Source organism: Rhinolophus sinicus, chromosome 2 (genome assembly GCF_057876585.1).
Source record: "Rhinolophus sinicus isolate RSI-liver-muscle chromosome 2, RSI-T2T, whole genome shotgun sequence".
NCBI classification, from domain to species: Eukaryota; Metazoa; Chordata; class Mammalia; order Chiroptera; family Rhinolophidae; genus Rhinolophus; species Rhinolophus sinicus.
The window spans coordinates 145,135,289-145,144,142 of NC_142502.1; positions in this window are offsets into that span (position 1 = coordinate 145,135,289).

The window sequence follows — 8,854 nt, forward strand, 5'->3', positions numbered from 1 at the left end:
TAATGAGTAAGTTGACTTAAACAAAAAAGCTTTCAAATATTGTTTTACATTTATGTAACTCAGGGACCTGCCCACTACTAGCCTCTTCAGTGTCTCCAGGCGTTGAACACAGAGTGGGATTATACATCCCTCACATCTGAGGTCCAGAACCAACTCTTTTGGGATCGAAAGGCACTGAGAACATCTCTTTGCTTCAGGGGAAACCCTCTCTCCACCCCCACATGAAAGGCTATGGCCTGGCCTCGTGGTCCCAGCAAGGCAACCATCATAGTTTATAGAACATTTCCCAACATTCCAGGAAATGTATAAGATGTGGACTTTTGTTGGTGCTGGGGTCATGATTCAAAATATCATAGAAGTAGGAAAAGGCACAGTCTAATAGAAATAAGCCCAGGAAAAATGACCCACAGCTGTCTATCAGGACACTATACACGGTGAGTGGGACCAGAACTCTAGCTCACACACAGACACACCCGAAGCCACACTCCATACACAGATTCTATTAGTAGGCATGATCACCCAGGATGAAGACAAGAATAAATTCCTTTCATTCTCAAATGCTCAAAAATGTCTATTATCCCTTGTTTTGGATTGGTCAGACTTGGGACAGCCATGAGACATTGAATGGGGAGAAGCCACATAGGCAGGTATTTCTGTGAGTCAGCGTCTTGGGCTGGAGAGGTTTGGGTTGGTGAGAGAAATTTGGTGAGAGAGTGTATTCCAGTCCCTGAGCACTAATGAGATGACCCAGAGGGAGAGTGTAGATAGAGCCTCAAATCAAATCTTTCAGCTGCCCCAACATTAAAAGTTGGATGGAGCAGACTAAGCAGACGCGGGCAGGAAGGGAGGAAGAAAACCAAGAGAGAGGCCCACTCAGAAGCCAAGCTAGGGTCCAGGAGCAGGGAGAGGCCAGGTGGAAAAAGGATTAAGACAAAAAAGGATCAGGACCGGAGGACTTGACAGCAGGGCAGTCACTTGGGGCCTTCACAAAGGCCACATCACTGGCACAGGGAAGGCCTTGGCCTCAGCAGGGGGCAGAGAAGTCATTCTAGAAATTTGGGGATCACAGGAAACAGAGAGGTGGGGTTATAGCTGGGGATAGGAGAGAAAGGGAATTTTTCATGTTTATGTTTTATGCAGATGGGAATGACTCAGTACAGAGGGGGAGGTAATGAGACAGCAGAAAGGAAAAGAGGGGATACCTCAAGGAGAGAAGTCCTTGGGAAGATGGGGGAATCGTCCCACAGGAGGGAGGAACTGGCATTTGGTAATATGAGAGATATCTAACAGCTTATGTGCAAAGGAAGGAAGTTCAAGTCTATTCAACTTAGCCATGGGAGAAAATATTTCTTGGTTCTTCCCCTATAGGTAGTTCGCATTTATGGGGTAGGCCTGAGAGAAGTCTTTAACAAGCAAGATTCCTGGCAGTGGAATGTAAGCGATTCAAACTTCCCTGCCCTGAGCTAATCAGAATGTCAAAAGGTGTACTTAGATGTACTGTATTAAATCAGAAATGTAAGCGTGAATTATGTGTAGGCTGTTTACTACTATCTAGGTCACACTTATTAAAATACAGAAATCTGAGCTCTCTTTAATCTATAAGATGAAAACAAATATTTCCAGACAGCAGCAAGAATGTAAAGGCACAGTCCATCAGTGTGGCCTCAAAATCGTAGTTTTAGAAAAAGTGCAGCCAAGTGTTGCAGTCAGTCAAAAAAGCCAAAGCAATATCCTTCTACTCCGTTATTGTCTAATTATTTATGAAATAATTTTATCTATGAAATAATGATCTAGTCTTTACTCACTGACAGAAGGACAGCCAGTAACCCTTGAGAATGCATGTGACAATTATTTGTGACCATGTGTTATGTACAGTGTTCCTTAGACATAGCTCAAGAGAATTCTATATTATATCTCTGGAAATGGACTACGAGTGGTGAACTCAGGTTTCCAGAGAAAAATTTGTTTGGGTTTTCAGAACCTTATATTTCTTCCCAAAAATGGAGCAAGAGATATCCAAGAAGACAGAAAAATACATTATTTCAGTTGATCCTTGAGTGTCCATAGGGAAGTAGATGCAAATGTGCACAGAACAAATGAAGGAAGGGAGAGGATTCCATGGGTCTGAGGAAAGTCGAGAAAGTGCCTGGGATTCTGCTTCATCTCCTAACTTCCTTTTGGAACCCAACGTGCTGCTTCCCTTTCGTTCATGTGGATTTCTTTTAACATGTAAACATTTGATCCTTGTCATAATTTCACAGGCTATCTTTCCAGAGCTCTCTGTTCTCTGAACCCTGAATACTACCCTCAGCCAGTCCACCCCAACAGAGCATTCTCACTCTCAAATGTGCCCCCACAACCATCATCACTTTCCTGAACTAGGGGAACTGAACAAAAAATTGTGCCTGCTGTAGGCTAGGTAAGCAATGACATGCTGCCCTAGGGTGGAACCACAAGTTCTGTTTAGTTTTGTTTACCCTGTAATCTCCATGTACTCCCCAATTCAAATTAGACAGAGGGCCCGGAGTGTGCAATGGGGTCCAGTCTGCTGTCCTCGTCCACTTTGCTCAGACATACTGTGGCACCTGGGACTTCACACCACCACTCGACTTTTCAACAAAGTTTCCAGGGCCCTGTGAAGAGTGGGGATGAGTGGAGAAGTCTGGGAGGGGCCTCTGGGCTGAAAGCCAGGAGTTGAGAGTTTGCCAGTAAGCCCTAAAGGGTGACTACTCAGTGGGAAACAATTTTATAGAGAAGAGTGATGAGTAGGGATGTGGCCGAGAGAGGCAGGAGGAGAAGACGCCTTTGACACATTATAAAGCTAATGTAGCATGGTTGTTCAGTCAGCACTTCTCCCCGGTTTGTGTTGAGCTCTTTCCCAGTCCAGCTTCTGCTTATACTCCAGCTCTGAGCCTTGGTGGGACCCTAGCTCACAAGGGGGCTCTCCCTCCCACTCTCCCAGTGACGATCTCAAACAGAACCAAGAGAGCAAAGGAAATCTGTCACCTTCGGAACAATGATATCTTGAGGGTACACGGTGACCACAGAAACAGAGTTGTGTTTGTGGTTTGGAAAGACATTCCAATTTTGAGGATGTGTGTAATCCTGAGTATGCAGAAGTTTGCTTGCAGTTGATAAGGACAGATTATAAGCTCCGTCATGTGTTTCTAGGAAACACTGATACCCTTTCCTTTGGGGATTATTATTAGACCAAAGATGTCATGGGAGGAAAACCCCAATCATGCTGACAACCGCAGACCAATTCCCTGTTGGCTTGGCTCTGGGGTATCCAGTAGCACTGACACTAGACACTATGCCAGTCTGTGAGAGAGGCCCGATGCCTCTGTCCCTGAGCACTGGTGGCACCCAAGCACGATGCTGGCTTGAAGTTGCCAGTGTCAACCACGCACATAACATGACAACTCTGCCCAGCACTCTATACTAGCTAGCTAGTCTCATCCAGAAAGAGTTGGGTGGGATCCAGTCTAACTCATAAAACCTATTTTAATACAATTTTTTAAGGAAGCCCCAATTGCCAAGAAACTACTAAAGATTATTTCTTATTCATATGTGAGGAAGGGAAAAGTGTAGAACAAGTTTGAGAGAAAAGCTTCTCAATGTTTAGCTTTTTGTATCTTTCTGAATTTTGAGCCACATGAGAATATTTTATGTATATATGTTTTTAAATAAGGAAAATAGCCCTCATTATCTCAGAAAGCCTCTTCAAGCCAAGAACTTGCAAACAATGTATATTAAAGTAGCCTGCTGTACAGAATTCATAGCCACCGGTTCTGGGTCAGGCATGTGCAATGTACCCTTGGCCTTTGACTCAAGGTGACCCCTCCCCGAGGGCTAGGGACTTCCACATGTCAAGTAATGACAGCAGGATAATGTCCTCTCCAGGTCCCAGTCATCTCCTGGCCTCTGCGAAAGGTGTGAAATGGGAAGAGATGAACCCTGTTTCCTCAACCCTAAGGGGTGACTCCAGAGAGACAGAAAGGGCTTTTGCAGACTAAGGGGAGGAATAATCATCAAGAACCCCACTATGTTGGACACAGACACACCTGTTTCCAACTGGAGACCATCTACTGTGGTTTATTTACCACCAGACGCATGTTGGTGTCTGAGGCAGAAGGAAAGCTATGCACCCCCTTATGCATTATTTTAATGATTACTTTTTCCCCAGAACATTAAAGTAGTGGACAAAATAGTGAAAGATTGAAAAGTAGGTATATTAAAATTCACGTTATTTTAAGTTTAGATATTTGATTTATAACCAAATAGAATTTACTACTGTTTTATTTCTGCTTAAACTAATTAAAGTTTGTTGAAGGTTGTCATTTAGTCAAGACAAATTGTCCGACATGGCAATTCTCACAATTAAAACTGAGATAAGCAAAGAAGTAGATTTTAAAACTATGGTGGATGAGTTTTCTTTCACGAAAGTCAAGGGTGTACATTTTTCCTTTTGCCTCCAGTTCCAATATGGCTCAGCCTGGCACTGGCATTTATTTAAAATGTTGATGTTTTATTCATCATGGATCTTTTTTTTTTTTTTTTTTTTTAATACGGCATTAAAATGTTTTCTTGGTTGCTGAGTTTTTGGTGTCCCCTTAAATTTTGTAGTGGGAGTATTTCACCCTAGTCCTGGCCCTGTTAAGAGTGGCCCAAATCTGACCTTTGCCCTATGGATTGCTTTGGGGATGCTGCTGTCTTCATTCACATCCTTCCCAACCCATCAACCGTCCTCTCAGTGCCCATGACTGAGGAGCCACTTTCCCTCAGAGAACTTGTTTTCCACATTACACCCTTATTTTTCAAAGCCCTGAGCTCTGGAACCAGCTTCAGTAATTCTTATTTTTCACGTGCAAAGCTAGTCAGAGAATTGCCAGCAGTTATCCTTCAGCCTTTGGTTAGATGGAGTATTCACATGTTATTCTCTTAATCCCTTGGAAGGCCCTTAATGATTCATAATGCACTTGGTGTGCTAATGGAGCCACAGCCCAATGGAGTCAGTACTGAGAAGAAAGAGTGGCACCAGCAGTACAAGAACAATTAACGTCCTGCTCCTTCTAAGCTGCTTCTGATCGTCCCCATTCCTCCTTAGATGCTGCCATGGGAGAAGGGGCATTATAGTGGCTCCTTTTCATTTCCCCAGCTGATACACTCCCCGCCATCAGCTGGGAAAGAGGGGTGGGCAGTTGTTTCCTTTGTAAAGAGCCGCAGTATGAACATAATTTTCCACATGCTGACTCATGAGACTGTCGGTGCCCTGGACTCCAGTACACGGTTCCAACTCCCTGCTGACTTAGGGGGCGTGGAAAGAAGTGACTTTGATCTAGTGATTTAAGTTTATTCCTTGCCTCGATTTTCCCATAAGGAGAACATTTACTCCCTTCTGCAGGCAGGGGACAGACTCAGTGACCTCTCACAGTCTCTTCCAACCACAGGATTCCACGGGGCTATTATTAGAATCATCTGCGCAGTGCTGCAGTGTGACATGAGGCTTCTGGGTGTGCAGAACCAAATGAAAATGTTTATGGGCATTTAGGCGTACCAAACCAGTGTCATTCAACTTTACGAGGGTGATTTCTCTGAGCATTTCTTTCCATTAAATGTTTCTGCTTATTTTCCTCAGTCTGTTCATTTCTTTAGCCTTTCTCTCATGTTTTCTATCTTCACTAGTTTCCACTAACGTGAAGGGAGGGAAGTCTCGTTCCTGCTGGTTCCCCATCACCGTGCCCCACAGAAGTGCAGTAGGTGAGAGCGTGGCCTTTGCAATCAGGCAGACCTGGTTGGATCTCAGCTCTGTCACTTGCTAGCTGGATGGGTAACTTGGCAGATTACCTAAGTAGTCTTTGGGCCCCAGATTCCTCTTCTATAAAATGGGAGGCTACTACGCCACCCACAGAATATTGTGAGAATTATAGCAGATGAAGTGTTCGGCATGTAGCAAAGAGTCAAAACATATTAGCTGTTGAGCATATAAGTGAACCTTTGCGTGATAACAAACAAATAGCCACACGAGAAATACATGAGTGTGTCCTTGCTGCACAAATTCAAATAATACAGACGCATAAAGAGTAAAACATGAAAGAACTCTTTCACTGACTGCCCTTCTTATCTCCCTCCCTTCCTCAGCATTAATAATAGTTCTTTCTTTCTTTGTCTCTACTCTTTTGGGGGAAAGGAGTTAATCATTGGATATGTGAATATATTCTTACTGTAAAAATCCAAGTGTGCAGGAGCTTACACCTTCCCAAATCTGAAGACCTTCCTCTTCATCACCTCTTTCCCTCTCACTTCTGCCTCTAGAGGTCATCACACTTGATAGAGCACCTTCTCATCTCTATTCTATTAACTTACATATAGATAATATATCCACGTATACACATTTATACATCTTTTAAAGAATACATCTTTTTAAAAATATTTTTACATCACATAATTAAACTATATTTGCTATTTTGAAATTGTTTTCTCTCACATAACCATGTTTTAGACATGGTCCCAAGCCAAGATACATAGATCCACCAAATCATTTTTAATGGCAACATAGTATTCCATAACATATGTACTCTAACTTAGTTATTCCTTTTGGCAGACATCTAGGTTACTTTGAATTTTTCACTATCATATAAGTAAATCCTTTCAACCTCTTCAGATCAAAGAGCAAGTAATGTCTTTGTTGTCAACCATAGCAGTAGCAGCCGTCCTCAGGGTAGCCTGGAAACAATCACCCTGCCATCCTGTTAGGGAAGCACCTTTCTGCTTCTGAGTAAGGACCCCTGGCAGACCCAAAGTCACTCAGATTCTTGCACAACCACACCTAAAACCATAGTGGTATCTGTCATCAAGGCCCAGTTCCTTAGAAGCCACATGAATAAGCTGGAGTCTAGACAATCTAAGTGCTCCACAATCAGAAAACAGAAAGAGGCAAGATGTCTCAAGGAGTTTGGTCTCCGACTGGGTTTTCTTCCTTGAAAGACTAGCCAAGGAACTGTAAATGATAGACAATTCATGATTCTCAGGTATTTGAAGGTTTTTAATGCGAACAAATGAAGATTTTAAGTGTGAGTCATTGCCCAGCTGCATACACTACAAAACCTAAAAAGGAACATTATTTGAGTGAAATGCTGACATGACAGCAGATGGTAGAGCTGTGTGCTCAACATGTGTCTGCACATTGTGGGTCCTCCATGAAGATCTGCTGAACGAATGAATGCACTTATCTGACATGGAGTCAACGACATTTCAGCTTCACCTTCACTTTCCTTGTACGTTGTCTGATCGTTCTTTCCCAGAAACAGAGGAGTGATAAGAAAATGTCTCACATCCATACCGGCCTGAGAGTCCTCCTAGTCCAGAAAGCCTGCCTGGCTCAACATCACCAAAGGACACGGCTGTCATTCTACACGTTCCCAAGGTAGAGTGAGTAGTCTCAATCACATTAATTTGAATGTATTTTAAATATTGCTTTCAGAGTGTTTCTATGTTCGTGTATCATCAAGCTTGTAGATGCCTCTGAGGTAGGGGATCTCTTATGTATGACTGAAACAATCATTAAATATGCACAAATCTACATTATCAGCTCAGCACTATACTGTGTCTGTGAGAGACATGTGGACTCTGCCCAATGGAAGCTGATCATGCTGTTGAGAAGAAATGTCATTCACATTTGAAATCACTGATGAATTGGGTAGTATGCAACACGGTGCTACATCAGGCCGGGGTCCAGTCAGGCAAACAGGAATAAGGATAGATGTTTCAAGCAGAGAGGGTTTCATATAGGAAACTAGTTACGAAAGTGTTGGAAAGGCTGAAAGAACAAAAAGGTAATCAGAGACTAGAAATGACAGGAAAACGGTGGGGGTTGGGAAAGTGAGCTGGGCAGGCAAAATCTGTCTGTAGCCACCATGGTTCTCTACATGACTTACATCAGAGACATGGGCTGTGTGTTCTCTACGGACTTACGTTTGCCTGAGACATGAAGATCTAGGATAATCCCCAAACCACAAATAAGCCGGTGCAAATGGATATCCTCTGAGTCACAGAGCTCGCAGAATACAAAGCGTCTTGGTTAGGGCATCTCCCCATAGTTATCTGGTGTGTTTGGAGCACACAGGGCTGACAGCCCCCTTGCCTTCCTGCCTCCAATCCTGGACCTGAGAAGCGAGAAATGGAGGGAGGACGAGGCAGTGAGGAGGTTTGGGGAGAAAAAGATTTGGTCTGAAAGAGACATTGTGGGTTCAGATGGGTATAACATCTCAGGATTTCCTCTTACCTCAGTTCCCGCCCCTGGAGGCCCCTGGGATCAGGGTCTGACATAGGCACAGGAGTTATACACTCAGAGTGACGTGGGCATTCTCCATATGCAAGGAGATGGCAAGAGTTTCTGGACACAGGAGAGGTACCCAGGTTTCAGTCCTATGGAAACCTCAGGTGCCATAAACATATCAAGAAAGCCATAAAGATGCCCCCAGGAAGGTCCAGAGTATCAGCCAGAGTCCCAGCAGGAAGAGGCACTCCAAAGGGTTTGGCTGAAGAGACATTAAGGAAGGGATTGTTTATAGAGGTGGGCAGAGTTAAAAGAACCATAAAAGATGGTGAAGGACCCAGGGACTAGCAACAGTAACAAGCCCTTACCACCTCTAAGTGTAAAGGAGGTGAGGGAGGGGTTTATTGGAGGCCAATAAGAGCTGCAGAAGAGGGGCAACCTCATGGGAACTATGGCCACAGTGGACCCCACCACTGCCAGGACCTCTATCCATCAGGAGGAGGGAGGGAGAATAAATATCTAGACCCCTCTCTCCTCCCATGCTCTGATCCCCTGCCGACTACAGTGAATCTCAAT